Here is a 23445-nt window from a genome sequence, read left to right on the forward strand (position 1 = left end):
AATCGCAACGATCAGCAGTAACGGCTATATCAACGACTATAGTGCATTTAATACGTCGTCAGATGTCAGATAAAGCAGTCGCGAACGGTCCGGCCGTGCACCCCGGACGGTTTGCGAGGACGCTAAAAATGAACTTTACCGAACATGTCACCTTCGGGGTTTTCTGGTTTTACAACGACCGGACGGTCCGCGCCTGTGGCCGGACGGTCCGCGCTTGGTCTCAGATAGTGCTCACTTCTCCTTCGGACGGTCCGTAGTGTTAACTTGTGTTTTTGCAGTGTTCCTGTCCGAGGCTCACCCTGGTGTCACGGACGGCCCGCCGCAAGGGCCCGGACGGTCCGCGCATATGTGTTTTTCCAAAAAGCTTCTCCTGTACGGAATAATCTACGGTATTTCGGACAGTCGACTTAGAATAGTTGTACATGAACTTATGCACCTATGAAATGATCAACTAGGCAAACTAGTTAGTTCACGTCAGACACCAAAATCGATTATAGGAAATGATTAAACCCATTTCCCTTTCAATCTCCCCCTTTTTGGTGATTGATGCCAACACAAACCAAACCAAATATAAGTGTAGGAATGTAACTAGTTTACAATTTTGATAGATGTACATAAGTTACTTTGAATTTAAACCAACTAAAAATATTTCTAAGAATATATGATTGCTTTCTTCTAGTTTAACATTTTGGACCACATTTGCACCACTTTGCTTGTTTTTGCAAATCTTAAGGAAAAGTCTTTCCAAATTCTTCTGCAAATAGCTAGTGGTATAAGAATATGATTTCAAAAAGTATTTTTCAAGATTTTTAAAATTCTCCCCCTGTTTCAAATGCTTTTCCTTTGGCTAAATAAAAGCTCCCCCTGAAGAAGTTCTCCCCTTCGCTGTCAAGAGGGTTTTTACAATTGAAATAATTTCTTCCCCTTTGTGAAATAGTTTTTGAAAATTTGAAAATAGGTGGTGGTGCGGTCCTTTTGCTTTGGGCCTATTAATTTCTCTTCCTTTGGCATTAATCGCCAAAAACGAAGAAACTTGATAGGCCTTTTAATTCTCCCCCTTTGGGCCTATTTTCTCCCCCTTTGGTAAAAGGATATGAGTGAAAGTTTATGAGGAGGGCAAATGATAAGTGATACCAATAGAGTTGTAGTGGAAGCCTTGCCTTTGCCGAATACTTCATTTCCTTTTCAATCTAAGACTAATCGCATAAATACTCATGGAAGCACATTAGTCTTAGTTTTGGCACAAGAAGAATAAGAAATATGCATTTGTACAAAGGAAAGAGACATGATCAAAGGTATATAAATTAGCAGTATGTGCAATGTTTCAATCAAAGTTCTGAGAATTGAGAATATTTAGATCATTCCTGTGTTTGCTAAAAGTCTTTTCATCTAGGGGCTTGGTAAAGATATCAGCTAATTGGTTGTGGGTGCTAACATAAGCAATTTCGATATCCCCCTTTTGTTGGTGATCTCTCAAAAAGTGATACCGGATATTTATGGGCTTAGTGCGGTTGTGTTCAACGGGATTATCCGCCATGCGGGTTGCACTCTCATTATCACATAGGAGAGGGACTTTGCTCAATTTGTAGCCATAGTCCTTAAGTGTTTGCCTCATCCAGAGTAATTGTGCACAACAGTGTCCTGCAGCAATATACTCGACTTCGGCGGTGGGTAGAGCTACTAAGTTTTGTTTCTTTGAAGCCCAAGACACCAGGGATCTTCCTAGAAACTAACAAGTCCCTAATGTGCTCTTCCTATCAATTTTACATGGCATAATCGGCATCGGAATACCCAATTAGATCAAGGGTAGATCCCTTGGGGGTACCAAAGCCCAAACTTATGAGTGTAAACCAAATATCTCATGATTCTTTTCACGGCCCTAAGGTGAACTTCCTTAGGATTTGCCTGGAACCTTGCACACATGCATACAAAAAGCATAATATCCGATCGTGAAGCACATAAATAGAGTAAGGATCCTATCATCGACCGGTATACCATTTGATCTACGGATTTACCTCCTATGTCGAGGTCGAGATGCCCATTTGTTCCCATGGGTGTCTTGATGGGTTTGACATTCTTCATTCCAAACATCTTGAGAATATCTTGAATGTACTTAGTTTGGCTGATGAAGGTGCCCTCTTGGAGTTGCTTCATTTGGAATCCAAGAAAATACTTCAACTCCCCCAGCATAGACATGTCGAATTTCTGTATCATGATCCTACTAAACTCTTCACAAGATGACTTGTTAGTAGACCCAAATATAATATCATCAACAAAAATTTGGCATATAAAAAAGTCCTTAGCAATAGTTTTGGTGAAGTGAGTAGGGTCAGCTTTTTATAACTTTGAAGCCATTAGTGATAAGAAAGTCTCTTAGGCATTCATACCATGCTCTTGGGGCTTGCTTGAGCCCATAAAGTGCCTTTGAGAGCTTATAAACATGTGAAGGATACTCACTATCTTCAAAGCCGGAAGGTTGCTCAACATATACCTCTTCCTTGATAGGGCCATTGAGGAAGACACTCTTCACATCCATTTGATATAACTTAAAGTGATGGTAAGTAGCATGGGCAAGTAATATACGAATTGACTCAAGCCTAGCTACGAGTGCATAGGTTTCATAAAAATCCAAACCTTCGACTTATGAATATCCTTTGGCCACAAGTCGGGCTTTGTTCCTTGTGACCACACCATGCTCATCTTGTTTATTGCGGAATACCCATTTGGTACCTACAACATTTTGGTTAGGACGTGGAACTAAATGTCATACCTCATTCCTCATGAAGTTGTTGAGCTCATCTTGCATTGCCACCACCCAGTCTGAATCTCTTAGTGCATCCTCTATCCTGTATGGCTCAATAGAAGACACAAAAGAGCAATGTTCACAAAAATGAGCAACTCGAGATCTAGTGGTTACCCCCTTGTGGATGTCACCAAGTATGGAGTTGACGGGGTGATCTCTTTGAATTGCTTGGTGGACTCTTGGGTGCGGTGGTCTTTGTTCTTGAATTTCTTGATTATCTTCCTTGTCTTGATCATCTTCATCTCCACCTTGATCAATGTCCTCCTCTTGATGTGGCTCATCGTCTTGATCTTCATCCTCTTCTTGTTGAGCCATGTCCTCATCTTGAGTTGGTGGAGATGCTCGTATAGAAGATGATGGTTGATCTTGTGCTTGTGAAGGCTCTTCGGGTTCTTTTGGACACACATCCCCAATGGACATGTTCCTTAGCACGAAGCATGGAGCCTCTTCATCATCTAGTTCATCAAGATCAACTTGCTCCACTTGGGAGCCATTAGTCTCATTAAACACAATGTCACAAGAAACTTCAACTAATCCAGTGGACTTGTTGAAGACTCTATATGCCCTTGTGTTTGAGTCATAACCAAGTAAAAAGCCTTCTACTACTTTAAGAGCAAATGTAGAATTTCTACCTCTCTTAATAAGAATAAAGCATTTGCTCCCAAAAACTCTAAAATAAGAAACAATGGGCTTTTTACCAGTGAGGAGTTCATACGATGTTTTCTTGAGGATTCGGTGAAGGTATAGTCGGTTGATGGAGTAGCAGGCGGTGTTAATCGCCTCCGCCCAGAACCGATCCGGTGTCTTGTACTCATCAAGCATGGTCCTTGCCATATCCAAAATAGTTATATTCTTCCTCTCTACTACACCATTTTGTTGAGGTGTGTAAGGAGAAGAGAACTCATTCTTGATGCCCTCCTTGTCAAGAAATCCTTCAATTTGAGAGTTCTTGAACTTTTTCCATTATTGCTTCTAATCTTCCTGATTCTTAATCCGAACTCATTTTGAGCTCGTCTTAAGAATCTCTTTAAGGTCTTTTGGGTTTGAGATTTTTCCTGCAAAAAGAATACCCAAGTGAAGCGTGAAAGTTGCCTAGAGGGGAGTGAATAGGCAAAACCTGAAAATTATATACTTTGAACACGCACTATGCCCAAGGTTAGTGTTAGAAATAATTCGGAGTGCGGAAGATAGTTCTGCTTGCTAGGAGTTGCTCAATCAATGCGGATAACTTTGGAAGCCAACTCAAATCAATATGAGCAAGGGAACTTTTAGAGAGAGGAAAGAGGGGAAACGAATCAAGTGGAGATCAACACAAATGAACATGGTGATTTGTTTACCATGGTTCGGTTCCAAAGAACTTAGTCCCCGTTGAGGAGGCCACAAAGGTCGGGTCTATTCCAACCCTTTTCCTCTCTCAATCGGTCACACAGATCGGTCGAGTGTTTCTTCTTAATCACTTGGGTCACTAAGACCCCGCAAGGATCACCACACACTTAGGTGTCTCTTGCTTGCTTTACAAAACACTTGGAAGGTTTAGAAGGTGAAGAAGAAAGCACGGTTACGAAAACCAAGCAACAAGAGCGACAAATAACGCACGGATCACACTCTCTCAAGTCACTAAGCACTAGTGATCACTTGTCTTAATTGTGGGACTTGGAGAGTTTGAAAGATTTGAATGTGTCTTGGAATGGATTGCTAGCTCTTGTATTGAGTGTGAATGAGTAGAGTGCTTGGATCTGGTGAATGGAGGTGGTTGGGGTTGTATTTATAGCCTCCAACCACTTTCTAGCCGTTGCTCCTTTTCTGTCGACCGCGGACGGTTCACGCCCTCTGTCCGCACGGTCCGCCCCTGCACTTCAACGGCTAAAATCACAATGGTCAACAGTAACAGCTATATCAATAGCTATAGTGCATTTAGTGCGTCAGATGTCAGATAAAGTAGTCACGGACAATCCGGCCGTGCACCCCAGACGGTCCGCGAGGACGCTAAAATACATTTTACCGACCCCGTCACCTTCTGGTTTTTCAACGGTGGAACGATACGCGCCTGAGGCCGAACGGTCCGTGTCTGAGGCCAGACGGTGCTCGCTTCTCCTTCGGATGGTCCGTAGTGTTAATTTGTGTTTTTGCAGTGTTCCTGTCCGAGGCTCACCCTGGTTTCGCGGACGGTCCGCGCATAGGTGTTTTTCCAAAATGCTTCTCCTGTCCGGAATAATCTACGGTATTCTAGACAATCGACTTAGAATAGTTGTAGATGAACTTATGCACCTGAGAAATGATCAACTAGGCAAACTAGTTAGTCCATAAGGTTTGTGATGGTCGTCAAACACCAAAATCGATTATAGGAAATGTTGAGGCCATTTCCCTTTAAATCTCCCCCTTTTTGGTGATTGATACCAACACAAACCAAAGCCAATACAAAGTGTATAAATGTTACTTGTTTGCATTTTGACAGATGTACATAAGTTACTTTGAAATGAAAGCATTTCTAAGCATATATGTTTGATTTGATATTTTTAACATTTCAGACCACATTTGCACCACTCCGCTAGTTTTTGCAAATCTTTTGTAAACGTCTTTTCAAATTCTTTTTCAAATAGCCAATGGAAAGAATATGATTTCAAAACGCATTTTCAAGATTTTGAAAATTCTCCTCCTGTTTCAAATGCTTTTCCTTTGGCTAAATAAAAGCTCCCCTTGAAGAAGTTCTCCCCTTAGCTATCAAGAGGGTTTTGCAATTGAAATAATTTCTTCCCCTTTGTGAAATAGTTTTTGAAAATTTGGAAATGGGTGGTGGTGCGGTCCTTTTGCTTTGTGCCTATTAATTTCTCTACCTTTGGCATTAAGCGCCAAAAACGAAGAAACTTGAGAGGTCTTTTAATTCTCCCCCTTTGGGCCTATTTTCTCCCCCTTTGATAAAAGGATACGAGTGAAAGTTAATGAGGAGGGCAAATGATAAGTGATACCGACAATGTTGTAGTGGAAGCTTTGCCTTTGCTGAATACTTCATTTCCCTTTCAATCTAAGAGTGATCATGGAGATACTCATGAAAGCACATTAGTCTTAGACTTGGCACAAAAAGAATAAGAAATATGCATTTGTACCAAATGAAAGAGACATGATCAAAGATATATAAATGATCAATGTGTGCAATGTTTCAATCAAAGTTCCGAGAATCAATAATATTGAGTTCATTACTAAGTTTGCTAAAAGTCTTTTCATCTAGGGGCTTGGCAAAGATATCGGCTAATTGGTTGTGGGTGCTAACATAAGCAATTTTGATGTCACCTTTTTGCTGGTGATCTCTCAAAAAGTGATATCGGATGTCTATGTGCTTAGTGCGGTTGTGTTCAATAGGATTATCCGCCATGCAAATTGCACTCTCATTATCACATAGGAGAGGGACTTTGCTCAACTTATAGTCAAAGTCCCTAAGGGTTTGTCTCATCCAAAGTAATTGTGTGCAACAGTGTCCTGCAGCAATATACTCAGCTTCGGTGGTGGATAGAGCTACTGAGTTTTGTTTCTTTGAAGCCCAATACACCAGGGATCTTCCCAAAAACTAACAAGTCCCTGATGTGCTATTCCTATCAATTTTACATCCGGCATAATCGGCATCAGAATACCCAATTAGATCAAAGGTAGATCCCTTGGGGTACCATAGCCCAAATTTAGGAGTGTAAACTAAATATCTCATGATTCTTTTCACAGCCCTAAGGTGAACTTACTTAGGATTTGCCTGGAACCTTGCACACATGCATACAGAAAGCATAATATCCGGTTGTGAAGCACATAAATAGAGTAAGGATCCTATCATCGACCGGTATACCTTTTGATCTACGGATTTACCTCCCGTGTCGAGGTCGAGATGCCCGTTTGTTCCCATGGGTGTCTTGATGGGTTTGGCATTCTTCATTCCAACTTCTTAAGAATGTCTTGAATGTACTTAGTTTGGCAGATGAAGGTGCCCTCTTGGAGTTGCTTGATTTGAAATCCAAGGAAATACTTCAACTCCCCCATTATGGACATCTCGAATTTCTGTATCATAATCCTACTAAACTCTTCACAAGATGACTTGTTAGTAGACCCAAATATAATATCATCAACATAAATTTGGCATGTAAACAAGTCATTAGCAGTTGCCTTAGTGAAGAGAGTAGGGTCAGCTTTTCCAACTTTGAAGCCATTAGTGATAAGAAAGTCTCTCAGACATTCATACCACGCTCTTGGGCTTGCTTGAGCCCATAAAGCGCCTTTGAGAGCTTATAAACATGAGAAGGATACTCACTATCTTTAAAGCCGGGAGGTTGCTCAACATATACCTCTTCCTTGATGGGGCCATTGAGGAAGGCACTCTTCACGTCCATTTGATATAGCTTAAAGTGATGGCAAGTAGCATGGGCAAGTAATATACGAATTGACTCTAGCCTAGCTATGGGTGCATAGGTTTCATCAAAATCCAAACCTTCAACTTGTGTATATCCTTTGGCCACAAGTCGGGCTTTGTTCCTTGTCACCACACCTTGCTCATCTTGTTTGTTGTGGAACACCCATTTGGTACCTACAACATTTTAGTTAGGACGTGGAACTAAATGCCATACCTCATTCCTCGTGAAGTTGTTGAGCTCCTCTTGCATTGCCACCACCCAGTCCGGATCTCTTAGTGCATCCTCTATCTTGTATGGCTCAATAGAAGACACAAAAGAGTAATATTCACAAAAGTTAGCAACTCAAGATCTAGTGGTTACCCCCTTGTGGATGTCACCAAGAATGGAATTGATGGGGTGATCTCTTTGAATTGCTTGGTGGACTCTTGGGTGTAGTGGTTTGTGATCCTGAATCTCTTGATCATCTTCCTTGTCTTGCTCATCTTCATCTCCCCCTTGATCAATGTCCTCCTCTTGAGGTGGCTCATCGTCTTGATCTTGATCCTCGTCCTCTTGAGCCAATTCCTCATCTTGAGTTGGTGGAGATGCTTGTATGGAAGATGATGGTTGATCTTGTGCTTGTGGAGACTCTTCGGATTACTTTGGACACACATCCCCAATGGACATGTTCCTTAGCGCGACACACGGAGCCTCTTCATCATCTAGTTCATCAAGATCAACTTGCTCCACATGGGAGCCATTAGTCTCATCAAACACAATGTCATAAGAAACTTCAACTAATCCATTGGACTTGTTGAAGACTCTATATGTCCTTGTGTTTGAGTCATAACCAAGTAAAAAGCCTTCTACTACTTTAGGAGCAAATTTAGAATTTCTACCTCTCTTAGTAAGAAACATTGGGCTTTTTACCTGTGAGGAGTTCATATGATGTTTTCTTCAAGATTCGGTGAAGGTAGAGTCGGTTGATGGAGTAGCAAGCTGTGTTAATCGCCTCCGCCCAAAACCGATTTGGTGTCTTGTACTCATCAAGCATGGTCCTTGCCATATCTAAGAGAGTTATATTCTTTCTCTACACAACACCGTTTTGTTGAGGTGTGTGGGGAGAAGAGAACTCATGCTTGATGCCCTCCTCCTCAAGAAATCCTTCAATTTGAGAGTTCTTGAACTCCGTTCCATTGTCGCTTCTAATCTTCTTGATTCTCAATCCGAATTCATTTTGAGCCTATCTCAAGAATCTCTTTAAGGTCTCTTGGGTTTGAAAATTTTCTTGCAAAAAGAATACCCAAGTGAAGCGAGAATAATCATCCACAATAACAAGACAATACTTACTCCCGTTGATGCTTATGTAAGCGATCGGGTCGAATAGATCCATGTTGAGTAGCTCAAGCGGCCTCTCGGTCGTCATGATGTTTTTGTGTGGATGATGGACTCCAACTTGCTTCCCTGCTTGGCATGCGCTACAAATCCTGTCTTTCTCAAAATGAACATTTGTTAGTCTTAAAATGTGCTCTCCCTTTAGAAGCTTGTGAAGATTCTTCATCCCAACATGAGCAAGTCGGCGATGCCAGAGCCAGCCCATATTAGTCTTAGCAATCAAGCAAGTGTTTAGTTCAGCATTGTTATCATTAAAATCAACTAAATATTGCTGACCATCTAACACTCCCTTAAAAGCTACTGAATCATCACTTCTTCTAAAGACAATAACACCAACATCAGTAAAAAGACAGTTGTAGCCCATTTTAAATAATTGAGAGACTAAGAGCAAGTTGTAATCTAAAGAATCTACAAGAAAAACATTGTAAATGAAATGGTCAAGAGATATAGCAATTTTACCCAAACCTTTGACCAAACCTTGATTTCCATCCCCGAATGTGATTGCTCTTTGGGGATCTTCATTTTTCTCATATGAGGAGAACATCCTTTTTCTCCCCTGTCATGTGCTATCTATTATCCAACTTGACCCGCCGGATGCATAAACCTACAAAACAAATTTAGGACTTGTTCTTAGGTGCCCAAATTGTCTTGGGTCCTTTAACATTAGAAACAAGCACTTTGGGTACCCAAACACAAGTCTTAGGACTCTTGTGTTTGCCCCTAACATATTTGGCAACTACTTTGCCTGATTTGTTAGTAAGCACAAAAGATGCATCAAAAGTCTTAAATGAGATGCTATGTTCATTTGATGCATTGATAATCTTCTTTTTAGGCATTTTGATATGAGTTGAATGCCTAGAGCTAGAAGCCTCATTACTATACATAAAAGCATGATGAGAAATAGAATGAGGTTTTCTAGCATGAATCCTCCAAATTTTGTGCTCAGGGTAGTTCTTAGGATATAAAATGTAACCCTCTCTATCCTAAACCATGGGGGCCTTACCCTTAACAAAATTAGAGAGTCTGTTCTTGGGGGTATTAAGTTTGATGTTGCTTTGGCTCCCTTGTTGGAAGCCAATGCCATCCTTAATGCCAGGGCGTCTCCCATTATAAAGCGTGCTTCGAGCAAATTTAAAATTTTCATTTTCTAATCCATGCTCGATAATTTTAGCATTTAATTTGGCTATGTGATCATTTTGTTCTTTAATCATAGCAATGTGATCGTTCATAGCATCAAAATTAATATCTCTACATCTAGTGCAAATGGTGACATGCTCAACGGTAGATGTAGAAACATTACTAGCATTCAATTCTTATATCTTAGCAATTAAATCATCATTCTCAGTTCTAAGACAAGAAATTGAAACATTACAAATGTTAAGCTCTTTAGTCAAATTCTCACATTTTTCTACTGCAAGAGCATAAGCATTTTTCAAATTAACAAATTTTTTATTTTTCTTAACGAGCAAGTCCTCTTGGCTTTCCAAGATATCATCCTTCTCGTTAATGGTTTCTATTAATTCATTTATCTTTTTCTTTTGGTCCTTGGTAAGGTTAGCAAAAAGAGAAGTTAAATCATCATTATCATCACTAGAGCTACCTTGATCATCGGAAGTAGTGTATTTGGGGGTATCTCTAGATTGTACCTTCTTCTTGTTGTTGTCCTTAGCCATGAGGCACTTGTGGCCGACGTTGGGGAAGAGAAGACCCTTGTTGACGGCGATGTTGGTGGTGTCCTCGTCGGAGGAGGAGTCGGTGGAGCTCTCGTCGGAGTCCCATTCCTGCCCCACATGTGTGTCACACTCGGTTTTGGAAGGCAAACCGAATGCGAACCATGTACGTGCCAGGATCAGAAACTCACGTACACAGCGATTACATAGTTGGACATCATCACACAATGCTCAAAGTAAATAGCGGAAAGGTACTTTATTTACATCAAGATGTCCAAGACATCCACAGAGTCTAATACATAGCCATAGTCTTTAACATTCATATCAAAGTGCGGAAATAAGTAACGTAGTAGATAAGACCTACACATGCAGCTAACTGGGGGTTTGCCACTAAGAAAAACTAGAATTCGTCGTAGTCCTGGAACTCCTCAAAGTCCTCCATGTTGCCAGCATCACCTTTTGAGCACTGAGTACAGTGGGGACAACCTGGGATGGAGTGGTTTGCAAAGCAAGGGTGAGTACACATCAACGTACTCAGCAAATGTCCCATTTGGCTAAAGTGGACCAGCTGTATTTGAAGTTGAGGTTAAGCAGTTGATTTTAGTTGGTCAAGTATTTATTACTTAATAGTAGAGCCAAGTTTTAGTAATAAACCTATTTATTACCCAAAAGTACTCCCTCCAAGAGGAAATACCAGACATCGTAATTATATCACCATCATTAATCATCGTAAAAGTAACCAAAGTTCTTCTAATCAAAGAGGATCTCAAGGCCGCTCTTAACCATGAGCACGACTGATATATCAGTTTTCTAACACTCTGTAGAGGTCGCACACTTTACCCACAAGTCGTGATTCCCATTCTGCTCGGGGTTCTAGCCTCCCCATTGATCACTACCAAGGTGACCTAGCAGGGTATCACTACGTAGTCTTTATAAAGATTCCCTAGAGGTCATAGCCACCCGTTAGGTTTCTCCAGTTTGATAAACACAGTATATCTCCCCAAAGGAATGGTGACTAACAAAACCAAATCGAAAACCTCTGCAACCAGCCTCGGCAGACCAAGTACTGTACCCGGACCCCATTGACGGCCCAACGGCGAAGCCAACTACTCCTCTGGTTCTTCTAATTAATCAGCTAAGGCTGTCTCATTCCACCCTCATGGTTGCACTGTTATCCTGGGTTGTCACTCCCCAAACAGGTCCTTACGGAGAGGTACTTAGGAAACCGTCTGAGTCCCCTTAAAGTATCACAAGAACATAATCGAGATAACATCATCGTATCATAAGTATTCACATCATGTTCATTGATTAAGGTAAAGCAATAGCATAAAGCTAACCATGATAACCCAAAAGGTAAACAAGGATAAGGTAAATACAGACTAGTCAATCCTTAAGTTTCAATAATGTAATGCGGGACGGTGAATTATAAAATAGATAGGACATAATAGGCCAGAGGACGCTTGCCTTCATCAGGTTGTTGCTCAGGAAGATCTTCGGCAACACACTCAGGAACCACGGGCTGCTCGTTGTCTAAATAAAGTGATCATACATTCAATACATTTGGTAAATGACAAATGAACAGTACATCGATCATGTACAAACATTGGGAACACATCTCAAAAGGTAAAGTATTAATTCAAAAAGAGAGTTCAAATTATAAGATGAACTTATCTTATTTAGGAGTTGATTATTCTTCAAGTGTTGTCCATGATTACATAATCTAATTCTATTCATTTTATTCAGACCTAAAAGTTAAACCAGAGATAAATTCATACAATACACATTATTAATCTCACAAGATTAAATATCCATTAACCACTAGGGTTTATTTTTATTTATTTTATTAAGTGAATAATTCAACACATACACTAAACTATAGTCTAGGTATAAAATTAAAGTGCACAGACTGTGGATGTACATAATTTATTTGAATAGAGAATATTCTTATGAACATTTTGCAATTTGAATCACCAAATTTGGAGTTCATATGAAATAAACAAGTTTTGAAGTTTGAAATATGAAAATAGGTCTAATTCTGTAACTATTTAAAACTACAGGGGTCTCTTTAAAAGAACACAGGGGCCTGCGCGTAAAGTCTAAGGACGGCGGGTTCTATTACTCGAAAACTTAGGGCCTCTTTAGCTAAAATTACACGCGAAGAGGTACGGGGTGTTCTCGGCCATCGGATCAGCGAGCAACAGCCAGGATTAGATCTGGCCGAGTGAACGCGCTCAAGCGAACGCGGGAGCGGCTGACCAGTGGGCCAGGGGCATCAGCGGCCTGGGGCGAGACGACCTGACCGGTCGGCCCCAGCTGCCGGGCGCGGGTGAGGGAGAGAGAGGAGAATGGTCAGATCTGGATCGGGCGGTCAGGATTAGATCTGGCCTAATTGAAACCGGGTCGTCCGATTAGGGTTGGGCAGACAGGATGCACGCCAGGGGGCTTTGTCTCCGCTGGGAAGCCAGGGGCGGCGCTCCCCGCGGGCACGGCGGCGCGATCGCCGGAGGCGAGGTAGACTGGGTCCTCTAGGGCGCGAGGGGTCAGTTCGGGTAGCTAGAGAGGTTAGGGAGGGTCTGGCAAACACTACGGCGGGGTCGGTTTTGTGTGAACGGGGCTGAGGCGACCAGACAGCGGAGGGGAGTCCTCGGCGGGCCAAGGATACTCCGGTGAGCGATCACGGGCAGGTAAATGCGAGACAAGGGAAAATAAGGGTGGGGCTTGAGAGCACCTAGAGGGGGGGGGTGAATAGGTGATCCTGTAAAACTTAAACTTATAGCCACAAAAACTTGTTAAGTGTTAGCACAATAATCGCCAAGTGGCTAGAGAGGAGTCTCAACAAAACACAATACCACAAGAGATCAAACACAGAGATGACACAGTGGTTTATCCCGTGGTTCGGCCAAGACCAACGCTTGCCTACTCCACGTTGTGGCGTCCCAACGGACGAGGATTGCAATCAACCCCTCTCAAGCGGTCCAAAGACCAACTTGAATACCACGGTGTTTTGCTTTGCCTTTCAATATCCCGTTTGCGAGGAATCTCCACAACTTGGAGCCTCTCGCCCTTACACTTGAGATTCACAAAGAAATACGGAGTAAGGAAGGAACTAGCAACGCACACAAGACTCAAAATCAGAGCAACAGCACACACACAAGTCGCAACAAGAGCTCGCAACACCACTCAATGAGTTCACAACTCAACAAGAGCTCTAGATGCTATCACAATGAACCAAATGCGCGGAATCGATGTCTTGGTGCTTAGGAATGTTGTAGGAATGCTTGATGTCATCCTCCATGCGCCTAGGGGTCCCTTTTATAGCCCCAAGGCAGCTAGGAGCCGTTGAGAGCAAATCTGGAAGGCTGATCTTGCCTTCTGTCGACTGGTGCACCGGACAGTCCGGTGCACACCGGACACTGTCCGGTGCCCGATTTCTTTCCTTAAACGGCACAGCCGACCGTTGGCCGCCAGAGAGCCGTTGGCGCACCGGACATGTCCGGTGCACACCGGACAGTCCGGTGCCCCCTTCTAGCCGTTGGCTCGGCCACGTGTCCCGCGCAGATCGCGCGGCCGACCGTTGTCCCGGCAGACCGTTGGCTCACCGGACAGTCCGGTACACACCGGACAGTCCGGTGAATTATAGCCGTACGTCGCCGGTAAATTTCCGAGAGCGGCCAGTTCGCCCGAGTCAGTCTGGCGCACCGGACACTGTCCGGTGCACCACCGGACAGTCCGGTGCTCCCAGACTCAGCAGAGTCTTGGCTGCTCGAGCCAAGACATTTCCAATTGGATTTCTCCTGTTTCCAGCACTTAGACACAATACATTAGTCTTCAAAACAATGTACTAAGGCTTAGAAACATACCTTTACTCTTGATTTGCACTTTGTCCATCCATGGGTATAGATTCACATTTAAGCACTTGTGTTGGCACTCAATCACCAAAATACTTAGAAATGGCCCAAGGGCACATTTCCCTTTCAATCTCCCCCTTTTTGGTGATTTATGCCAACACAACATAAAGCAACTAGAACAAGTCCAATGTCACTTCAAATAAAACTCAAATTTATTTTGATTCAATTTTGGCATATATGGATCATCCTTTGCCACCACTTGGTTTGTTTTTGCAAATCAAAACTCCAATTTCTATCTCTAAGTCAACCACACATGTTAAGTCATAAAGAGAGTCATTTCAGGAGTATTTGATTCAGGATTCCAAAAACTCCCCCTTTTTCCCATAATCAACATTTCTCCCCACAAGAAGCCAACTTTTGATAAGAGAGACAATAAAAGAGTTTTGACAAAACAAAAAACTCTATTCTACTATTTTCAAAATCTCTCAAGTGGTAGCTGATCCATTTATCACTTTGGCCTTTATTTTCTCCCCCTTTGGCATCAAGCACCAAAACGGGGTCAATCTTGGCCCTTTAACCCCATTGCCTCACCAAAATCTTCAATTAAGAGCAAATAGGCAATAAGAGTTAAAAGATGAACTTGGAAAAGTTACTCTTTTCATCGGAGTGCAGTGGAAGTCTTGCATGGTCCAAGTCCACCTTTTCCCTTTTAATTCTCCTTCGAGACTAAAACAAGCACACTCAAGCATATGGTTAGTCTCAAAGGGTCAAGTTGTAACACATCTCCCCCTAAAACTGTGCATCACTTTGCAACGGACTTGTGAGGTCCAGGGAGTGTTTGTACAACTTGAGCACCATACTAAACAACAAAATGCAAGAAGGAACATGATCAAAAGCATAAATACATGTATGCTACAATTCAATCCAAGTTCCGCGAATCTAAGACATTTAGCTCACTACGCAGCCTGCAAAAGGTCTTCTCATCTAGAGGCTTGGTAAAGATATCGGCTAGCTGGTTCTCGGTGCTAACATGAAACACTTCGATATCTCCCTTTTGCTGGTGGTCTCTCAGAAAGTGATGCCGGATGTCAATGTGCTTTGTGCGGCTGTGTTCAACAGGATTTTCCGCCATGCGGATAGCACTCTCATTGTCACATAGGAGTGGGACTTTGCTCAGATTGTAGCCAAAGTCCCGAAGGGTTTGCCTCATCCAAAGTAGTTGCGCGCAACACTGTCCTGCGGCAACATACTCGGCCTCAGCGGTGGATAGGGCAACGGAGGTTTGTTTCTTAGAGTTCCACGACACCAGGGACCTTCCTAAGAATTGGCACGTCCCTGATGTACTCTTCCTATCGACCTTACATCCAGCATAGTCGGAATCTGAGTATCCAACCAAGTCAAAGGTAGACCCCTTTGGATACCAGAGCCCGAAGCAAGGCGTAGCAACCAAATATCTAAGAATTCGCTTCACCGCCACTAAGTGACACTCCTTAGGATCGGATTGAAATCTAGCACACATGCATACGCTAAGCATAATATCCGGTCTACTAGCACATAAATAAAGTAAAGACCCTATCATTGACCGGTATGCTTTTTGATCAACGGACTTACCTCCTTTGTTGAGGTCGGTGTGTCCATCGGTCCCCATCGGAGTCTTTGCGGGCTTGGCGTCCTTCATCCCAAACCGCTTGTCACACCCGGTTTTGGAAGGCAAACCGAATGCGAACTATGTACGTGCCAGGATCAGAACTCACGTACACAGCGATTACATAAATGAACATCATCACACAATGCTCGAATAATAACATAAAAGAGTACTTATTACATCATAGAGTCATAGACATCCACATAGTCATTGTCTTAACAAGTAAATCAAAGTGCTAGCGAAACACAGTAAAGATAAGGCCTTCACAGGCAGCTGACTGGGGGTTGCCGCCAACCCACACCTAGAATTCGTCGTAGTCTTGGAACTCCTGGAAGTCTCCTTCCACGGCTTCGCCTTCTCCCGAGCAGTGGTTACAACGCGGACAACCTGGTGTTTTGTGGTAAAGCAAGGATGAGTACACATCAACGTACTCAGCAAATGTCCCGTTTGGCTGAAGTGGACTAGCTTTATGTGGGGTTAGGCTCAAGCAGTTGCTTTTAGTTGGTCAAGTATTTATCATTAGTAGAAGCCAGATTTTAGCATTAACCAACCCGTGAACCATTTCCTCATTGAGGAACAACACTATCATAGTCGAACCAAAACCATAACATAATCCTTGTATCTCGAACCATCTGTATCTCTAATCAAAGAGGATCCCAAGGCTGCTCTTAACCGTGAGCACGGCTGATATATCAGTTTCACTACCCTCTGCAGAGGTCGCACACTTTACCCATGAGTCATGATTCCCTTTCTGCCCGGGGAGAGCTAATCCCCATTGACCACTACCTAGGTGGTCCGGCAGGGCATCACTACGTAGCTTTTACAAAGATTCCCTAGAGACCATAGCTGCCCGTTAGGTTTCTCCAGTTTGATAAACACAGTACCCCTCCCCGCAGGAGAGTGACTAACAAAGAGCAAAACGAAAGAACCTCGGCACTCAGCCTCGGCAGAGCAAGCACTGTGCCTGGACCCCATTGACGGCACGACGGCTAAGCAACTACACCTCTAGTTCATCTAATTAATCAGCTAAGGGCATCCCATTTCACCCTCATGGTTGCACTGTTATCCCGAGTGGTCTCTCAACGAACCAGTCCTTACGGAGAGGTACTCAGGAAACAGCCTGAGCCCCCTAGAGTATCACCAGATCATCAACATCATCAGGATAACAGTATCATAAATAGTCACATCATGTTCATTGATTATGTTAAAGCAATAGCAAAGTGCTAACCATAATAGCCCATAAGGTCATCAAGGATAAAGTAAAATGTAAAGCTAGTCAATCCTTAGGTTTCAAGTAAGTAGTGCGGGGTAGTAAGTTATAATTGAATAGGACATAATGGGACAGAGGACACTTGCCTTCACCAAACTGCTGATCAGGGACTTCCTCTGCAACTTCCTCGGGAAACACAGACTGCTCGTTGTCTACGTAAAGTAATCATTCACACTATGCACTTGGGAAAATAACAAACAAAAAGCAACATACCAAACATATGCAGCAGAGAGGGATCACAAGTTCATAGCAGAAAAGGATGGGCACTCTGGTGTTCCCTAGGTCTGGGGTAGAGGACTATACAAAGTGATTCATTATCCACTAATCAGGTTTAAGTCAGGGGTGGGATTAAATCATTACAGGGTTTTAAGTTCCTAAACCTAAGTGTTTAAGTCCATAAACTTAAGTACTCTAACTTTTATTAAAGTCTACCAACTTTTAATTATCTCAAATAGGGTTCTAATAACCTTAATCCTATCCTAATGATTAACCATTAATTGGTACATGGAAACAGCAGGGAAACATTGTTTAAATAGATAGACAAAAACATCATGAGCATTTTGCAATTTGAAGCACCTAATTTGGAGTTCATATGACAAAGTTATGAATTTTACAAGTTTGGGAATTAAAAATATACCCTAAATACCTATTTTGAATTAAATAAAAGGTCTAGGGACTTATCTGCGAGAAACCAGGGACGGTGGGTTCAAATTCCAGAAAACCGGGGGTCTCTTTAAGAAAACGCGCGGGCGAAGGGGTATCGGGCTACTACGGCCGTCAGATCTAAAGCGAACGACCAGGATTAGATCCTGCGGGCGGGCGCGCGAGCGCGCGGCGGCCTGGGCGACTGACAGGCGGGACCGGGCGGGCAGCGCGGGGCGCGGGCAGGCTGACAGGCGGGGCCGGCGGGCAGAGCGCGCGCGGGCGGGCTGACAGGCGGGGCCGGCGGGCAGAGCGCGCGCGCGGGCGGGCTGACAGGCGGGGCCCAAACGGCAGGGAGACGGGGTGCGGGGAAAGTGGGCCTGGGCCGCTGGATCTCCGGCGGACGGTCAGGATTGGGTTTGGCCTGATTAAAACGGGGCCGCCCGATCTGGGACGGACGGTGGGGATCGGGTGGCCGACCTGGGCTTATCCTACGGCTAGCTAGGGCGGCGGCGCTCGTCCCCGCGGCGGAGAACTCGCCGGAGACGAGGGGCGCGGGCGTTTGGCGGGGCTACGAGGCGACCTGAGCGGCCGGGAAGGTTGGGGAGGGCACGAGGAGTCCTCTGGTGGGGTCTGGGTCGGGGCAGGGGCACCGGAGGGGGGCGGTTCACGGCGGAGCGGCTCGGCGGCGGGATTACTCTACTCTGGCGAGGAATTACACGCGGCAGAGAGCAAAACAAAGGTCGATAGGGGCGGGAGAGGTTCCTTACCTCAAGGCGGGCTCCGGGGACTCCTCGGCGGCGGGAATGGCGCGACGGTAGCCCGGGGCGGCGGTGGCGGACCTCCGCGGCTGCACGGGGAACGGCGGGTGAGCGCGGGAAGAGAGAAATAGGGAGGGGGAGGGGGAACTTGGGCGTGTCCCGGGTTGCGGACGCCGGGGCGAAGCTCACCGTGGCAACGGACACGGCGGAGCTCCAACGGCGGCCGGGAAACGAGCTCGGGACGGCGGGGATTTGTGGCGGCGGTGCTCTGGCGTGCGCGCAGCGAGGGAGAGGTGGAAGAGGGGTCCGCTAGAGCGCAAATGGGGGAGGGGGCGAGGGCGAGTGGGGCTCGGGGCTCAAGTGGCCAGGGGCGGGTCAGTTGCGAGCTCCACGCGCGACGTGGGCGCGGAGAAGGCGGGCGCGCGCAGCTCGGCGGCGGTTACGCGGGGACGACGGGGCTGACAGCCCGGGCCCGTGAGCAGAGAGAGAGGGGAGAGCGGAGGCGGGCGCGCGAGAGGCGGCTGCGCTGACGGGCGGGCCCGCCAGGGCAGAGAGAGCGGGGGGGGGGAGAGAGAGAGCGTGCGCGGGATGGGCCTAGCTGGGCCGAAAGGCTGAGGGGGGCGGGGGAGTGGGCTTCTTTCCTTTTTCCTTTTATTCTGGAATTTGTTTTCTCTTTTCTTTTTATTTTCTCTATTTGATTCAAATCCAAATGAGCCACCAATTCAAATTAAACTTTCCAAGAATTATGCACCAAGCAAAAGTGAAATCTAGGGTTCAACATGATGCAACAACTCATACTCCCTTAGGGTTTAACCATATTAAACTATAATTACAAATAAAATAAGCACTTTTCTCCTATAGAAATGAGAAAGAAAAGAATGAGGAAGGATGAGAAAAGGGAAGTAACACCTGAATTTGTGAATATGAGCAAAGAAATTTTATACCCCCAAATTCAGGGTGTTACACCGCTTTAGCAAGTCTTGCGTGTACTTTGTTTGGGAGATAAGGTGCCGTCCTTGAGTTGCTTCACTTGAAACCCAAGGAAGTAGTTCAACTCGCCCATCATCGACATCTCGAATTTCTGCATCATAACCCTGCTAAACTCTTCACAAGACTTTTGGTTAGTAGAACCAAATATTATGTCATCGTCATAAATTTGGCACACAAAAAGATCACCGTCGCAAGTCTTAGTAAAAAGAGTTGGATCGGCTTTCCCAACCTTGAAAGCATTAGCAATTAAGAAGTCTCTAAGGCATTCATACCATGCTCTTGGGGCTTGCTTAAGTCCATAGAGCGCCTTAGAGAGCTTACACACGTGGTTGGGGTACCGTTCATCCTCGAAGCCAGGGGGTTGCTCCACGTACACCTTCTCCTTGATTGGCCCATTGAGGAAAGCGCTCTTCACATCCATTTGGTACAACCTGAAAGAATGGTGAGCGGCATATGCTAGCAAGATACGAATTGATTCTAGCCTAGCCACAGGAGCAAACGTCTCCTCAAAGTCCAAACCTGCGACTTGGGCATAACCTTTTGCCACAAGTCGAGCCTTGTTCCTCGTCACCACCCCGTGCTCGTCCTGTTTGTTGCGGAACACCCACTTGGTTCCCACAACATTTTGCTTGGGACGAGGCACTAGCGTCCAAACTTCATTTCTCTTGAAGTTGTTGAGCTCCTCCTGCATGGCCAATACCCAGTCCGGATCTAGCAAGGCCTCCTCTACCCTGAAAGGCTCAATAGAAGAGACAAAGGAGTAATGCTCACAAAAATTAACTAATCGAGATCGAGTAGTTAATCCCTTGCTAATGTCACCTAGAATTTGGTCAACGGGATGATCCCTTTGAATCATCGCTCGAACTTGGGTTGGAGGTGCCGGTTGTGCTTCTTCCTCCATCACATGATCATCTTGTGCTCCCCCTTGATCACATTCCTCTTGATGAACCTGTTCATCGTTTTGAGTTGGGGGATGCACCATTGTTGAGGAAGAAGGTTGATCTTGCTCCAATTGTTCCTGTGGTCGCACATCACCAATCGCCATGGTGCGCATAGCGGCCGTTGGAACGTCTTCTTCATCTACATCATCAAGATCAACAACTTGCTCTCTTGGAGAGCCATTAGTCTCATCAAATACAACGTCGCTAGAGACTTCAACCAAACCCGATGATTTGTTGAAGACTCTATACGCCTTTGTATTTGAGTCATAACCTAACAAAAACCCTTCTACAGCTTTGGGAGCAAATTTAGAATTTCTACCCTTCTTCACTAGAATGTAGCACCTGCTCCCAAATACACGAAAGTAAGATACATTGGGTTTGTTACCGGTTAGTAGCTCATACGAAGTCTTCTTGAGGAGGCGATGAAGGTAGACCCTGTTGATGGCGTGGCAAGCCGTGTTCACGGCTTCCGACCAAAAACGCTCGGGGGTCTTGAATTCTCCAAGCATCGTCCTCGCCATATCAATTAGCGTCCTGTTCTTCCTCTCTACCACACCATTTTGCTGTGGTGTGTAGGGAGCGGAGTACTCGTGCTTGATCCCTTCCTCCTCAAGGAACTCCTCCACTTGAAGGTTCTTGAACTCGGACCCGTTGTCGCTCCTTATCTTCTTCACCTTGAGCTCAAACTCATTTTGAGCTCTCCTGAGGAAGCGCTTGAGGGTCCCTTGGGTTTCAGACTTATCCTGCAAAAGAACACCCAAGTGAAGCGGGAAAAGTCATCAACAATAACTAAACCATACTTACTTCCTCCTATGCTTAGATAGGCGACGGGTCCGAAGAGGTCCATATGTAGCAGCTCGAGGGGTCTTGATGTGGTCATCACATTCTTGCTGTGATGCGCTCCTCCCACCTGTTTACCTGCCTGACAAGCTGCACAAGGTCTATTTTTTTCGAATTGTACGTTAGTCAAACCTATCACGTGTTCTCCCTTTAGAAGCTTGTGAAGGTTCTTCATCCCCACATGTGCTAAGCGGCGATGCCACAACCAGCCCATGCTAGTCTTAGCAATTAAGCATGCATCTAGACCGGCCTCTTCTTTTGCAAAATCAACTAAGTAAAGCTTGCCGTCTAATACACCCTTAAAGGCTAGTGAACCATCACTTCTTCTAAAGACAGACACATCTACATTTGTAAAAAGACAATTATATCCCATATTGCATAGTTGACTAACAGATAGCAAATTGTAACCAAGAGATTCAACTAAAAACACATTGGAGATAGAGTGCTCATTAGTAATTGCAATTTTACCTAACCCTTTTACCTTGCCTTGATTCCCATCACCGAATATAATTGAATCTTGGGAATCCTTATTCTTGACGTAGGAGGTGAACATCTTCTTCTCCCCCGTCATATGGTTTGTGCATCCGCTGTCGATAATCCAGCTTGAACCCCTGGATGCATAAACCTGCAAGGCAAATTTAGGCTTGGGTCTTAGGTACCCAACTCATGTTGGGTCCTACAAGGTTAGTGCAAATATCCTTAGGGACCCAAATGCAAGTTTTGTCTCTCTTGCATTTTGCCCCAAACTTCCTTGCAACTATTTTCCTATCCTTTCTACAAATAGCAAAGGAAGCATTTAAAGCATGATAAATTGTAGAGGGTTCATTCATTACTTTCCTAGGAACATTAACAACATTTCTCCTAGGCATATTATGAACAACATTTCTCCTACCAACATTTCTATCATGCACATAAGAAGAACTAGAAGCAAACATGTCATGAGAATCAAAAGCATCATATGCGTTACATCTCCTATAAGCATTTCTAGATTGTCTCCTATCATGGTACATAAAGGCATGGTTCTTTTGCACACTACTAGCCATAGGGGCCTTCCCTTTCTCCTTGGTGGAGATGGGAGCCTTATGGCTTGTCAAGTTCTTGGCTTCCTTCTTGTAGCCAAGTCCATCCTTAATTGAGGGGTGTCTACCAATTGTGTAGGCATCCCTTGCAAATTTTAGCTTATCAAAATTACTCTTGCTAGTCTTAAGTTGAGCATTAAGACTAGCCAATTCATCATTAAGTTTGGAAATTGAAACTAGGTGTTCACTACAAGCATCAATGTCAAAATCTTTACACCTATTGCAAGTTTCAACAATTTCTACACAAGATGTTGATTTACTAGCTATTTCTAACTTAGCATTCAAATCATCATTAACACTTTTTAATTTAGAGATGGATTCATGACAAGTAGATAATTCACTAGAGAGCATTTCATTCCTTTTAATTTCTAGAGCAAGAGAATTTTGTGCACTAACAAATTTATCATGCTCCTCATATAAAAGATCCTCTTGTTTTTCTAGTAATCTATTCTTGTCATTCAAAGCATCAATCAACTCGTTAATCTTATTAATTTTAGATCTATCTAATCCCTTGAATAAGCATGAGCAATCTATCTCATCATCATCACTAGACTCATCCTCACTTGAAGAAGCATAAGTACTAGTATCATGAGTGCTTACTTTCTTCTCCCTTGCCATGAGGCAAGTGTGACGCTTGTTGGGGAAGAGGGATGACTTGTTGAAGGCGGTGGCGGCGAGTCCTTCATTGTCGGAGTCGGAGGAGGAGCAATCCGAATCCCACTCCTTTCCGATATGTGCCTCGCCCTTGGCCTTCTTGTAATGCTTCTTCTTCTCCCTTTTGTTCCCCTTTTCCTGGTCACTTTCATTATCGGGACAGTTAGCAATGAAATGACCAATCTTACCACATTTGAAGCACGAGCGCTTCTCCTTTGTCTTGGTCTTGCTTGGCTGTCCCTTGCGACCTTTAAGCGCCGTCTTGAAGCGCTTAATGATGAGGGCCATCTTCTCATTATTTAGCCCGGCCGCCTCAACTTGCGCCACCTTGCTTGGTAGCGCCTCCTTGCTCCTCGTTGCCTTGAGAGCAATGGGTTGAGGCTCATGAATAGGACCGTTCAACGCGTCGTCCACATATCTTGCCTCCTTGATCATCATTCGCCCGCTTACGAACTTCCCCAGAACTTCTTCGGGCGACATCTTGGTGTACCTAGGATTTTCACGAATATTGTTCACCAAATGAGGATCAAGAACGGTAAA

This window comes from Zea mays, chromosome 5, assembly GCF_902167145.1.
Source record: "Zea mays cultivar B73 chromosome 5, Zm-B73-REFERENCE-NAM-5.0, whole genome shotgun sequence".
NCBI classification, from domain to species: domain Eukaryota; kingdom Viridiplantae; phylum Streptophyta; class Magnoliopsida; order Poales; family Poaceae; genus Zea; species Zea mays.